Here is an 8,128-nt window from a genome sequence, read left to right on the forward strand (position 1 = left end):
TCTCTCTCTCTCTCTCTCTCTCTCTCTCTCTCTCTCTCTCTCTCTCTCTCTCGCTTTCTCTCTCTCTCTCTCTCTCTCACTTTCTCTCTCTCTCTCTCACTTTCTCTCTCTCTCTCTCTCTCTCTCTCTCGCTCGCTCGCTCGCTCAGCTCCAGCCATACCGACCTTTCTACCTTCTTCAGCTCAGGCAGACGCCCACCTCAGGATCTTTGCATGTGCTGTGCACAATGCTGGCCTGGCTCTTCCTTTCAGTACTCCCCCGCCATCCAGTCTTTCAACCGATGTCCCATTCTCATGGGGGATGCCCCACCAATCATTGTAAACTTGCAAACAAAACCTTCACTCCCACTTAATCCCTGCCTCCCACCTCTTTATTTTTATCGAACACACTACTTTAGGTGGCTCATGTGAGTTGATTGTCCATCTGCCCTCACCACTAGACTGTAAACTCCGTAAGAGAAAGGATTTGTATCTATTTTGTTTCCTGCTGTATCCCCCAGGACCTAAGGTACCTACCTGGCAGGCATGAGATGCTAAAAAAAATACTTGTTTTGTTTAGAATAAAGGTTTCTGGCTCTTTGTGAAAACATTTTAATAGCCAGCATCTCTTTAACCAGCCCAACCACCCCACAAGGGAGGAAATATGGTTAAAAAAAATGTATCTTTTAGCCCGACCTACGTGGCTCAGTGGTTGAGCGTCAACCTATGAATCAGGAGGTCACTGATTGATTCCCAGTCCTGGCACATGCCCGGGTTGCAAGCTCAATCCCCAGTGGAGTGTGTGCAGGAGGCAGCCAATCAATGATTCTCTCTCATCGCCCCTCAGGCTTCTCCCCTTCCCCTGGTTCCTGAGGGGCGATAGGGGCCAGCAGCTGCCTCTCGCACCCACAGCCAGCATTGAGGTGCTACTTGCACCCACGGTCGCCACCCAGCGCTGGTCCAGATTGCTCAGTACCAGTGGTGGCTGCCACCCCTATCATCCTTCAGTGCTTCTCCACCTCCCCGTGCTCCTGGGGGGGTGATCTGGGCAGCAGCCACTGCTCACACCCACTGACAGCACTGGCTCTGCTTGCACCCGCAGCTGGCACTGGCCCCAATAGCTCTGCACTGCCAGCAGGAGGGTGCCATCAGCACATATGAGCAGTGGTGGTGGGAGCAGGGCTGCTGGCAGACAGGAGACTGGGGGGCCATGGCAGAAGGGCCAGGCAGGGGTGTGGAAGATGGGCCAAGACCCACCCCTGTGCCCACCACAGCCTTGCGCCCATAGTTCCTTTCAAGGTGCACAAATTCGGGCACTGGGCCCCTAGTATTAAAAATAAAGGAAGCTAATCGAGACATATCACCACACAATACATTCTTTTTTTTAAAAAAAAAAGTGTATTTTTAAGTTTCTTTAAGTGCTTCCATAACACTCCTATAGTTTTCCTCACATAAATGCTAACCTTTAATGACAAATAATAATAATAATAATAATAATAATAATAATAATAGATACTGCTTGTTGCAATGTAATCTGTATATTCAACATTTCTTTTTTTAAAAATATATATATATTTTATTGATTTTTTGCAGAGAGGAAGGGAGAGGGGTAGAGAGCCAGAAACATCGATGAGAGAGAAACATCGACCAGCTGCCTACTGCATGTCTCCTACCGGGGATGTGACCACAACCAAGGTACATGCCTCTGACCGGAATCAAACCTGGGACCTTCCAGTCTGCAGACCGACGCTCTATCCACTGAGCCAAACTGGTTTCAGCTCAACATTTCTTATAACTGGTTGTTGTTGGTTTTGTATAAAACATTTATTTTGTATTTGATTAACCTACTGAAATGTTATGAATTTTTATAATATTACATTTGATTCTCTTAGCTTTACTAATGAGACAGTCATCTATAGAGAATAATTTCATCTCTTCAATATTTTAAGCCAGAAATAACCTTTTATGTTGGATTGCATTGGCTACCATTTTCAAAACACTATGAAAAGCCTAAGATTTCTGGCTGACTCACACACTTTTCCCTGAATGCTGTGTTGAGATTGATTCTCTCTGTCTACAGCAATCTACTAACAAAGTTTCCTGAGGTTCTGGGGGGAGAGAATGGCCACATGGTGCCCTAGTTCTGTTATGGCTGTTGGAATAGATAGAACTTGCCAAAGATCTCAACTCCAATCTCACCAGTTTTCCAGATGGGACACTGAGGCTCGGAAAGTGCAGGGCTTGCCCGTGATCACAGTGGGACCTGGTGGCAAAGCTGGGAGCAGCTGGGCTCCCAGCACCAGCCTCTTCCCCAGCCCTCGCCGCTGCCCTGGGCATCCGTTACCAAGTCACTTACTGGAACTGGGCCGTGCAGGGTGCTCCTCCTCAGAGGAGGGTGTGATGACCTCATGGGTGGGGCCCTCTGCTATTTTCCCTGAGGACCTGAAGCCCCAAGGCTCTCATAGTTCTGTGCATCTTGATCTTCCCATCTCCATAGGCTTTGCCCATATCCCGCATCCATTCTCAGGCAATGCCCCAAACTGTCTGAATTCCCCAGGAACCAGACACCGCTCAGCACCATGGTCAGCAACACTCCTGCTAGGCAGGCCAGGGAAGACCACACCCCAAACTCCTTCCTAGCTTTACTGTCTGGAATTTCTGGTGGAGAGGAAACAGCCCAGCCTGTGGACAGGCCAATGACAGGCAGGATCCCGGTGGCAATGCCACAGTGGGCCCCGCAGACAGCGACCACTAGGGGCCTAGGCCATGAGAGAAAATCAGGCCAAGGGACCACACCGGTGCACGATCAGGGCCAGGGAGGGAGGGATGCGGGAGGTTGGCAGCTGCAGGAGGGCTCCAGGGCATGTCCAGCCTGTCTCACTCAGTCCTAATATGCTGACCCCTAGCAGCAAGCTAGGCTACTGATCAGAGCATCTGCCCCCTGGTGGTCAGTGCCCATCATAGTGAGCATTTGAGCAGCCTTAGCATATCATTAGCATATTAGGCTTTGATCGGATGGACAGATGACCAGATGACTGGACTTTTAACACATTAGGCTTTTATTATATCAGATAACGAAGAAAGGCTACATGCAAGGGGGAGGAGGGACAGGACAGGCAACAGCAGGGTCCATGGTCTGTGTCTCTCCTTTCAAGATCTTGAAGTCTGATAACAAGGTAGTTAAATTTTATGATGTTACAAACAACTCCACCTGGGACCAGAGAATGGTCAGTGTTCTTGAGGCAAACTCCCCGGGGTAGAGGGGGAGGGGGTGTCAGGATCCAGGCACAGCAACCACATCAAAGTGCCTTCTGTCCTTTGTATTTCTTTTCTTTTCTGAGCAATAGACCCAACTGGACCCCAAGGTCTCTCTTATCTTTTCACCCCTCTTGCAACGCATCCTCCAGTTTACAGCGTCTGTGAGAAAACCTCTTACCTGTGTTACCGAGGTGGGTAATCATTAACCAGCTGTGGCCCTATACTTGTCGCGTGCCCTTCCCCGGTCATTTTGATGTCTCCATGACAGCACCGCAGCTGGGGCCCAGGTGTGTTGAAGCTTGGAGAATGGCCAGGTGTGTGGGGGGACACAGAATGGCCGCACAGGGTCTTCTTTTCAGTAGAAAAAGCTATAAATGATGGGAAACTGTAGTTCTGCTTTGGTCAAAGGCACAGGGGACCCCTAAGCACCAGACTCATTTCTTTCAGTCCACATTGCCCCCTTTCCCCCCATGACACCCCTTGGCACCCCTGGGGTACAAAGCTGGCTGAGGTCCTGCCCCACCCTCAAGACTCTCACAGTCAAGTGGTGTCGGAGATGAGAAAAGCCACCACCCAGAACACACCGTGGGAGCTGGGACAGGCGTGAAACTGGGACACGGGCCCTGGCCGGGTGGCTCAGTGGGCAGAGCATTGTCCCGTACACCAAAAGGTCGCCAGTTCAATCCCCAGTAAGGGAACATACAGGAAGCAGCCAATCAAAGTTTCTCTCTCACCTCGATGTTTCTCTCTCTCTCTCTCTCTCTCTCTCTCTCTCTCTCTCTCTCTCTCTCTGTCTTTCTGTCTCTCTCATCATTAGAAACATATCCTTGGATGAAGATTTTTTTATTTTATTTTTTTATTTTAGAAAAAAGCAAGACATGGGAGCAGAGTGTAGATTCCAACCACCTGTGGCTCCAGCAAAGCTTGAAGGTGGATGGAAGTCACAGTCAGGGAGCCCTGATGGAGCGGCAGGGACTGGGCCAAGAGGCAGGAAGAGACAGAATCCATTTGAGAGAAAGGCGGGAAGTGTGAACGGGCTGGGGCTGGGTCAGGCGGGGTGGAACCAGGGAGGACCCTGATGGACCTCAGAGGCCACACGGGGCCAAATGGACCTGGTTCTGGTTCAGTGGCAAAGAGGAGCCCAGGAAGGTTTTAGCCAGGAGAACGGGACAATGAGCTCTGCATGTCAGCAGAGTCAGAACTCCTTCCGGTGGAGACCTGGCTGAGACTGTCCCTCCGGATTCGGCTTCCACCACCTTGACCTTGACCCTTTGCCCGGACTTCCTCCATAAGAATGCCTCTTCCTCCCATTCTCCTCTCTTGCCAGTTGAACGTCAGCTGACCATAGGATACCACCTCACACCTGTCCGAATGACTACCATCAAAAAACCAACAAACAGTGCTGGTGAGGATGCGGAGAGAGGGGAGCCCGTGGGCACTGGGGTGGGAATGCAGACCGGTGCAGCCACCGTGCACTGTGGAAAACTGAATGGAGGCGCCTCAGAAATTAAAAAAGGAACTGCGTTATGACCCAGCAATTTCACTTCTAGGTATTTGTTTCTATGCTAAGAGACGTAAGACAGACAAAGACAAATACCATGTGATTTCACTTATATGTGGAAGCGAAAAAAATAAACAAAACAGCCAAAACCGGTTTAGCTCAGTGGATAGAGCGTCAGCCTGCGGACTGAATGGTCCCGGGTTTGATTCCAGTCAAGGGCATGTACCTTGGTTGTGGGCATGTCCCCAGTTGAGGGTGTGCAAGAGGCAGCTGATTGATGATTCTTTCTCATCAATGTTTCTAACTCTCTATCCCTCTCTCTTCCTCTCTGTAAAAAATCAACAACAAAAATAAACAAAACAAAGGAGAAATAGGCCTATAGACCTGGAGAACAAGCTAATGGTTGCCAAAGACAAGATGGTTGGGACAAGCATGTCAAACTCAGAGGCTAACATGGGCCAAATAAACAAGGTGTAAGTGTACCTGGGCCACAAAACAACGAAAGCTTCAATTTCCATAGAAACGTAGGTTTATTTCGATGGAGACATGCTGGGTACAAAGGGCTGAAGTAAGTGAGCAATCATTAACATAAAATAATAGAACATTTTATTAAAAATTAATATTTTTTTCTTGAACATGAACTTACCAGACACTGAATAGCTGCACAAATTAATAAGAGTATGGCAAATAAGCCTATTTTTCTTGTTCTCTGAAGGCAAAATATTTCCTGATGTGCACACCAAACAAGTCAGTACAAGACTAATGACGTGGCCATCAGCTGCTAAAATATTCACTGCTAGTATTAGTGGAGAGAAATGGTGCGCCTGTGCATAAGGTGAATAAGGGAAATGAATGCAACACGATTATAGTAATCAGTCTTTAGCAAACATTGTACTTCATTATTAATAATTATGTGTAACAGGATATTGTAAAAATTAAGTTACAAAATTTTAATTAAAACATTTTATACATCCCGTTATATTAGCTGGGTTGCAAAAAATATTCATTGTGGGCCACATGTGGCCCTCGGGCCATGAGTTTGACATGCTTGGGGTGGGAGAATGTGTGAAATAAATACATAAATAAATGTATTTTTAAATGTGCATAAAACCTAAAGAGTTATTTTGATGAATGAAGCTCTAAAAATTTAATTTTAAATGGTTTTAAGCAATATTCAACATCAGTAATTTGTAATATAAAATCACTTTCTGTCCTGGCCAGTATGACTCCGTGGTTAGAGAGTTGGCCCTGCATTGAAGGGTCGTGGACACCTACCTGGGTTGCAGGTTCTATCCCCGCCCTGGTTGGGGTGTGTTCTGGAGGCAACCAATTGATGTTGCCTCTCTCTCTCTCTCTCTCTCTCTGTCTCTCTCTCTCTCTCTCTCTCTTTCTCCCTCCCTCCTTCCCTCCTTTTCACTCTTTCTCAAAAACAATGGAAAAAATATCCTTGGGTGAGGATTGACAAAAAATAAATAAATACAAAATCAGTTTCAAAGGTGGCGCTTCTAAAATGATTCAATAATTTTGAAATGGCCTTGATGATTTTATAGAAATTACCTTAGCCATGGTGTCTAGCTGCGAAGGAAATTTCAAAGAGCTCAAGTTCATTACAATTTATTAAAAACAAGTGAAGGTAATCATAGATCACACTTGAAGTAATACTGACTTAGGTGGTATTGTTAACATCACACACACACACACACACACACACACACACACACACAAAATTAGCTGACACTTCATGGTTGATTGATGAGGGGTGAACTAATGAACCAATCAATGAGTGAACAAATGATCAAAAACCCACCTCTCCGCACCACCCAGGAGCCAACCTCCTCTGGGGATTCCCAGAGCAGCTTCCCCTTCCTGCTGGGTCTTGACCGCGATGATCTTATCTTTCCTGCATCATGGATTTCCCCAGCATGGAGGGAACTGGCTATCACTGCATGTCTCCTCTGGGGCAGGAGCTTGGCCTGACTTGACTCACCGAGTCCCAACCACTTTGCGGGAGGCAAGAGAGATCTGAAAGGGGGGGGGGGGGGGGGGGTGGCTCGCACAGCATGGCAGACTTGGGGACGCCTGTCCATGAACAGCTACTACCTGAGCCCCTGCTCTGTGCTGGGCCCTGTGGGGGTGCGGGGCAGTGGCAACGAACACGACAGGGTCCCTGCCCGCGGGGAGGTGACACGGGGCAGTGGCAGTCAGTGAACATAGCAAAGAAGTAGATGCCTGGGGAGCTGAGTGGATGGTCGGTGCTGAGCAGAAACAGCAGGAGGGGAGGGGAGTGCGGGGAATGCTGGGAGTTCGGGGCGGGCTCTCTGAGCAGGAGACACTGGAGATTCTGTGGAGGGAAGAGAGGAATGAGCACAGATCCTGGGGAGGGGCCTGGGGACAGAGGGGACAGAGGGGCGAGCCACAGCCCGCAGCCCTCAGAGCCTGGTGCTGGGGCCCGCCCTGCCTGGTCAAGGAGCAAACAGCGAAGACAGGGTGTGGCTAGAGAGAGTGAGTGAGGAATGGTGGGAGATGAGGGAGGAGTGGGGTGCATACATGGCGGGTGTGTGTGTGTGGGAGGACTTTGGCTTTGACTCTGCTGGAGACAGGGCAGAGCAAGGAGAAGGCATGCTTCGGGTTTTAATGGAATCTCTCTGGATACTTGGAAAGACCGGAGAGGAAAGAGAGCAGGGAGGGAGAGGTGGCTGCCACCATCCAGACCACAGGGGTCAGAGCTCGGACCCGGTAGTCCCAGCGTCTCAGAACTGGAGCACTCTGGGGGGCTGGGTGAACAGACTGCAGGACATCCCATGCAAGGGACCACGACGCAACCACGGGAAGGAATGGCTATTGATAAGGCAACCGCATGGCTAAATCTCAGAAGAATTACGCCGAGGAAAAGAAGCCAGACAACGGCTGAGTGTCTGCAGCGTGATCCCATTCCTATAAAAGATGACCACATGCAAACCAACCTGTGGTGAGGGAAGGCTGCCTGTGGCTGCCTGGGGCGGGGCGGGGTGAGGCCCGGAAAGCCTGGGCGATTAGGAGGTCTTCTGGTTGTAAATTGACAGATTGACACATTGACAGATTGGATTGGGGGGTGAGAGATGGAGGGGAGTTGGGGACGATGGCTCCATGGTGTGGGGAGGGCTGAAGGTGGCAGGGTGAGTGGCAGAGACGGGTCACCACCGAGGTGCTGGGAGCAGGGCAGAGGGGAGGGGACACAGTTGAGTGCCCAAGACGGGGTCGGGGGGCCTGCAGGTGTGCACATGGGGACGTGCAGGAGACAGATGAATGGGTTGTTCTGAAATAAGATATTAAGAATATTCATCTCAGGTAAAAACTGCTGTTTGAATTTTAACCCTGCTATTCTGGCTTCTGCACTTGCTTAAACAATAGG

Source organism: Pipistrellus hanaki (genome assembly GCF_964339955.1).
Source record: "Pipistrellus hanaki genome assembly, chromosome: 15".
Lineage (NCBI taxonomy): Eukaryota > Metazoa > Chordata > Mammalia > Chiroptera > Vespertilionidae > Pipistrellus > Pipistrellus hanaki.